Below are 7594 nucleotides of genomic sequence, written 5' to 3'. Positions count from 1 at the left end.
AGTATAGACCACAGTATTAGTATAGACCGCAGTATTAGTATAGACCGCAGTATAGACCACAGTATTAGTATAGACCACATATTAGATATATGTCCACATATCTAATATGTGGGACAATAAAGGATTATCTTAATTTCTTAATCTTAATTTCTTAATACTGCGGTCTATACTAATACTGCGGTCTATACTAATACTGTGGTCTATACTAATACTGCGGTCTATACTAATACTGTGGTCTATACTAATACTGCGGTCTATACTAATACTGCGGTCTATACTAATACTGCGGTCTATACTAATACTGCGGTCTATACTGCGGTCTATACTAATACTGCGGTCTATACTGCGGTCTATACTAATACTGCGGTCTATACGTCATAAGGCGCTGGTACAGCTGGCAGCCCGGTGTAAACGCTCTCTCTTCTTTCTCACACTTATTGTGCTTTATCTCCTATATTTTGTAAATATAGTTAGTATATTTTTTCTATTTTACTGTACGATAGGGACACGCGCTGGAATAGTTTTTTAATTCAACTGTTTTTGACTTTTTTCGGCTGGATTTGAGCGTTTTTCGTTGCGTTCGTTGTGTTGTTGTGACGTGAGCTAGCTCCGAGCGAGCCCACCAGCCCCCCCCCCGCGCCCTCCGGCCGCGCTAAAGTACGGCGTGTCGTCGGTACACGTTTATATACACGTTTATATACACGTTTATATGAAAGAGGAACTTCACGAACGATCGGGACACGCACTGGAATCGCTTTAAATTAACTTGTTTTGACATTATTCGGCTGGATTGAGTGTTTTCGTCGTGTCGTTGCGATGTGTCTTGGCTCTGAGTCCCCCGGCTCCGGCCCCGCCCCCCGGCTCCGGCCCCGCCCCCCGGCTCCGGCCCCGCCCCCCGGCTCCGGCCCCGCCCCCCGGCCGGCGCCGTACCGCGTTTACACAAAGGAGGAACTCATGAAACTGCAGAGAACAGTCGTCTTACCCGGAGATCGTCACGTTATCCCGTCGCAATACTGACCTAACCTAATACTGATGTGCAATTCTGTCGTATGTGCAATTGCTGTTGGAATTCATGTGCAATTCATGTGCAATTACTGTGAAATTCATGTGCAATTCATGTGCTGTCGTGACACATATTCATGTGCAATTACTGTCGTGATCACATGACATGGTATTTATGTATTTATTTGTCTATGGGAGTTTTTGTTTATTTATAGGAGATCTTCTACTGAAAGTGTTTTTCAGACTTCCTATAAGTGATCTGTTCTTCTGTATCTACCTCTGTATCTACCTGCGTTGCACCAATGAAATTTCCCCATGTGGGACAATAAAGGAATATCTTATCTTATCTTATACTAATACTGCGGTCTATACTAATACTGCGGTCTATACTAATACTGCGGTCTATACTAATACTGTGGTCTATACTGCGGTCTATACTAATACTGCGGTCTATACTGCGGTCTATACTAATACTGCGGTCTATACTAATACTGTGGTCTATACTGCGGTCTATACTAATACTGTGGTCTATACTAATACTGCGGTCTATACTAATACTGCGGTCTATACTAATACTGCGGTCTATACTAATACTGCGGTCTATACTAATACTGCGGTCTATACTAATACTGCGGTCTATACTAATACTGTGGTCTATACTGCGGTCTATACTAATACTGCGGTCTATACTAATACTGCGGTCTATACTAATACTGTGGTCTATACTGCGGTCTATACTAATACTGTGGTCTATACTAATACTGCGGTCTATACTAATACTGCGGTCTATACTAATACTGCGGTCTATACTAATACTGCGGTCTATACTGCGGTCTATACTAATACTGCGGTCTATACTAATACTGCGGTCTATACTAATACTGTGGTCTATACTAATACTGCGGTCTATACTAATACTGTGGAGCAGATAAGTACTGGTCTATACTAATACTGTGGTCTATACTAATACTGTGGTCTATACTAATACTGCGGTCTATACTAATACTGCGGTCTATACTAATACTGCGGTCTATACTAATACTGCGGTCTATACTAATACTGCGGTCTATACTAATACTGCGGTCTATACTAATACTGCGGTCTATACTGCGGTCTATACTAATACTGCGGTCTATACTAATACTGCGGTCTATACTAATACTGTGGAGCAGATAAGTACTGGTCTATACTAATACTGCGGTCTATACTAATACTGCGGTCTATACTAATACTGTGGTCTATACTAATACTGCGGTCTATACTAATACTGCGGTCTATACTAATACTGTACTGCGGTCTATACTAATACTGCGGTCTATACTAATACTGCGGTCTATACTAATACTGCGGTCTATACTAATACTGCGGTCTATACTAATACTGCGGTCTATACTAATACTGTGGTCTATACTGCGGTCTATACTAATACTGCGGTCTATACTAATACTGCGGTCTATACTAATACTGCGGTCTATACTAATACTGCGGTCTATACTAATACTGCGGTCTATACTAATACTGCGGTCTATACTAATACTGCGGTCTATACTAATACTGCGGTCTATACTAATACTGTGGTCTATACTAATACTGTGGTCTATACTGTGGTCTATACTAATACTGTGGAGCAGATAAGTACTGGTCTATACTAATACTGTGGAGCAGATAAGTACTGGTCTATACAAATACTGCGGTCTATACTAATACTGCGGTCTATACAAATACTGCGGTCTATACTAATACTGTGGTCTATACTAATACTGTGGTCTATACTAATACTGCGGTCTATACTAATACTGCGGTCTATACTAATACTGCGGTCTATACTGCGGTCTATACTAATACTGCGGTCTATACTAATACTGCGGTCTATACTAATACTGTGGAGCAGATTGCAAACCGACATTAGACGTATCAAACCCAAGTGACACTGGAGGAGCATAATTATTTATCAAGATAACATGTTCCCAAAGTCTGTGTGAAACACTTTTAAGTACATTTTCATCTGGTACTTTACTTTAAACCCCTGAACTGTGTCTGTGCTTTTTATTCACAAACTTGAGGACTTCTTCCACCACTGACTTTGTCTTCAAAATACAACATATTAAGCCAGCTATATTTTATTGCACAAGTTCAGACCATTTTAGGGCATATTTAATACGTCTCACGCCACACTATTATTTGACCCTTTTCTTAATGAATTTCCCTAATGTTGCAGTTGTTGTAAAAGCGGACTAGAAGACACACAGCCAAACAAAATAAACACAATCCACCTCCACCAAAGCCATAGCATTGTTGCATGCTCTTTCTTCTGCTCATCTCCCACAGATGAGCTTTCCACATTTCTAAAGAGGATGACCCAGATCACAGAGGATGCAGCTGCCTGTTCATTGTTCATCATCATTGTCCTCATAGATTCGAGGCTTCAAAATCAATACGCGCCTTCGAGCAAACTAGCGAGCGACAGAGTGTAGCGGCAGGTAGGAGCGAGCATTAGAACCAGAGGACAAAGACACATACACGCTGAATGCCAAGAGGGGAGATGCTATGTTTGTTGATAGGATCATTACAGATGACCTAATGGCTCCAAGGCAACGGCAGTGCTCTTTAATCTAGAGACCTCCCAGTGTAGGACATAATCTGTTTACTACGAAGTGCTCAATAGTCCCACAGAATTTAGTAGTAAATATAGTGCTTCGGTGTCAGGTTGCAAGGTCACAGCACTACAATGCTTTTTACCACAGCACTTTGTGTGTGTTATTTTGGGTTTCACAGTATGACATCATACTATTACAGGTCAGATCTGTGGAGAGGTGACTACATACCCATAGGAATGTGTTTTGGGTCATTTAAACACCTGTAATGGAGCAAATACAAAGCATCAGTCACACAGACATAATTCAGTCGGTATATTCAGTCAGTACATTCAGTCAGTACATTCAGTATATTCAGTCAGTACATTCAGTCAGTACATTCAGTCAATACATTCAGTCAGTACATTCAGTATATTCAGTCAGTACATTCAGTCAGTACATTCAGTCAGTACATTCAGTATATTCAGTCAGTACATTCAGTCTGTACATTCAGTCAGTACATTCAGTCAGTACATTCAGTCAGTACATTCAGTCTGTACATTCAGTCTGTACATTCAGTCAGTACATTCAGTCAGTACATTCAGTACATTCAGTCAGTACATTCAGTCAGTACATTCAGTCAGTACATTCAGTACATTCAGTCAGTACATTCAGTCAGTACATTCAGTCAGTACATTCAGTCTGTACATTCAGTCTGTACATTCAGTCTGTACATTCAGTCTGTACATTCAGTCAGTACATTCAGTCAGTACATTCAGTATATTCAGTCAGTACAGTCAGTATATTCAGTCAGTACATTCAGTACATTCAGTCAGTACATTCAGTCAGTACAGTCAGTATATTCAGTCAGTACATTCAGTATATTCAGTCAGTACATTCAGTATATTCAGTCAGTACATTCAGTCAGTACATTCAGTCAGTACAGTCAGTCAGTACATTCAGTCAGTACATTCAGTCAGTACATTCAGTATATTCAGTCAGTACATTCAGTACAGTCAGTCAGTACATTCAGTATATTCAGTCAGTACATTCAGTCAGTACATTCAGTCAGTACAGTCAGTCAGTACATTCAGTATATTCAGTCAGTATATTCAGTCAGTACATTCAGTCAGTACATTCAGTCAGTACAGTCAGTCAGTACATTCAGTACATTCAGTACATTCAGTCAGTACATTCAGTACATTCAGTCAGTACATTCAGTATATTCAGTCAGTACATTCAGTCAGTACAGTCAGTCAGTCCATTCAGTATATTCAGTCAGTACATTCAGTATATTCAGTCAGTACATTCAGTACAGTCAGTCAGTACATTCAGTCAGTACAGTCAGTCAGTACATTCAGTCAGTACAGTCAGTCAGTACATTCAGTACATTCAGTCAGTACAGTCAGTCAGTACATTCAGTCAGTACAGTCAGTCAGTACATTCAGTCAGTCAGTCAGTACATTCAGTACATTCAGTCAGTACAGTCAGTCAGTCAGTACATTCAGTACATTCAGTCAGTACAGTCAGTCAGTCAGTACAGTCAGTACATTCAGTCAGTACATTCAGTACATTCAGTCAGTACAGTCAGTCAGTCAGTACATTCAGTCAGTACAGTCAGTCAGTACAGTCAGTACAGTCAGTACAGTCAGTCAGTACAGTCAGTCAGTACAGTCAGTCAGTCAGTACATTCAGTACATTCAGTCAGTACAGTCAGTACATTTTGTCAGTACAGTCAGTACATTCAGTCAGTACATTCAGTACATTCAGTCAGTACAGTCAGTCAGTACAGTCAGTCAGTACAGTCAGTCCATTCAGTACATTCAGTCAGTACAGTCAGTCAGTACAGTCAGTATATTCAGTCAGTACAGTCAGTCAGTACATTCAGTATATTCAGTCAGTACATTCAGTACAGTCAGTCAGTACATTCAGTATATTCAGTCAGTACATTCAGTATATTCAGTCAGTACATTCAGTCAGTACATTCAGTCAGTCAGTACATTCAGTCAGTACAGTCAGTCAGTACAGTCAGTCAGTACAGTCAGTCAGTACATTCAGTCAGTACAGTCAGTCAGTACATTCAGTCAGTACAGTCAGTCAGTACATTCAGTCAGTACAGTCAGTCAGTACAGTCAGTCAGTACATTCAGTCAGTACAGTCAGTCAGTACAGTCAGTCAGTACAGTCAGTCAGTACAGTCAGTCAGTACATTCAGTACATTCAGTCAGTACAGTCAGTCAGTCAGTACATTCAGTACATTCAGTCAGTACAGTCAGTCAGTCAGTACATTCAGTACATTCAGTCAGTACAGTCAGTCAGTCAGTACAGTCAGTACATTCAGTCAGTACATTCAGTCAGTCAGTACATTCAGTCAGTACAGTCAGTCAGTACAGTCAGTACAGTCAGTCAGTACAGTCAGTCAGTCAGTACATTCAGTACATTCAGTCAGTACAGTCAGTACATTCAGTCAGTACAGTCAGTACATTCAGTACATTCAGTACATTCAGTCAGTACAGTCAGTCAGTACAGTCAGTCAGTACAGTCAGTCCATTCAGTACATTCAGTCAGTACATTCAGTCAGTACAGTCAGTCAGTACAGTCAGTATATTCAGTCAGTACAGTCAGTCAGTACATTCAGTATATTCAGTCAGTACATTCAGTCAGTACATTCAGTATATTCAGTCAGTACATTCAGTCAGTACAGTCAGTCAGTACAGTCAGTCAGTACATTCAGTCAGTACATTCAGTACATTCAGTCAGTAGTCAGTCAGTACATTCAGTACATTCAGTCAGTACATTCAGTCAGTACATTCAGTCAGTACAGTCAGTCAGTACAGTCAGTACATTCAGTCAGTACATTCAGTCAGTACATTCAGTATATTCAGTCAGTACAGTCAGTACATTCAGTCAGTACATTCAGTCTGTACATTCAGTATATTCAGTCAGTACATTCAGTCAGTACATTCAGTATATTCAGTCAGTACATTCAGTCAGTACAGTCAGTACATTCAGTCAGTACAGTCAGTACATTCAGTCAGTACAGTCAGTACATTCAGTCAGTACAGTCCGTACATTCACACATGCTTCAGTCCCAGAACATTGCCAGGTTTGCTCTGCTCACACTAAAACTGGCTTTTATCTCTCTGCATTCTATCACTACAACATGCGCTGCATCATTTAAATTGAATAAAACTTGAATATATCTGCTAAGTGTAAGCAAGGAAACCAAGCTCGTAACCAAAGAAACGAGCAGTGGTGCTGGTAATTTTCTGGCTTTATTCACACATGTCAGTCCTTCCCTGCATTAGTTCTAAGAATTTACATGGGAAATTTCCAGATCAGAAATGCAGGGAAATCAGTTTTGGCTTCGTTCACACATGTCCCTACACTTCAGGGAGCAGTGCCCACTTCCAGGCAAATATGAGGTAATGAGGACTATAATCCCTGATGAAAGGATCTGATCTTCTTTACGTTATGCTTTTGCTCTGGCGTAATGATAAATCAAGTGTATATATTTCAATTTCACAGCTGTTTGACATGGAGACATTAGATAATGAGAGGAAATACAAGTGTAAAGTAATTATCTGCTTCAAAAGATCATTTCTACCTTTAAAAGGTAGTTAATTATTTATTTGCTAACGCAGCGCTGGCATTTACACAGCAGAAGTGAACCAGTCAGGGGCCACCACACTCTCACAGCCCACATGTGTGGAGGAAGGCACATGCTTTTTAATGGGATGAAGCAAATTTATTTTCTGACTTTTTTGTTGTATTTTTTTTTTTCAAACGCAACATTAATGAAAAGTGTGACCTGTCACACCTGAGTAGGAGCAAAAGTATTCTGTATTACTCAACACACCAGGGCGTGAAAAGGTTGTCATCAGATAAAAGGTGATTTGTGCAAGATATCAGGTAATTTGTCACAATATCTGCATGTGAGAAAAAGCACCCAAAACGAAATTGGGTAGAAAAATGTGATCAAAGAAAGGTCGGACTCAAGGTCATTTTTATATCTTGCAG

The sequence above is a fragment of the Eucyclogobius newberryi genome, unplaced genomic scaffold (assembly GCF_026437365.1).
Source record: "Eucyclogobius newberryi isolate DKJ021-1_F unplaced genomic scaffold, fEucNew1.0.hap1 SCAF_15, whole genome shotgun sequence".
NCBI lineage: Eukaryota > Metazoa > Chordata > Actinopteri > Gobiiformes > Gobiidae > Eucyclogobius > Eucyclogobius newberryi.
This window is presented reverse-complemented; position numbering follows the sequence as displayed.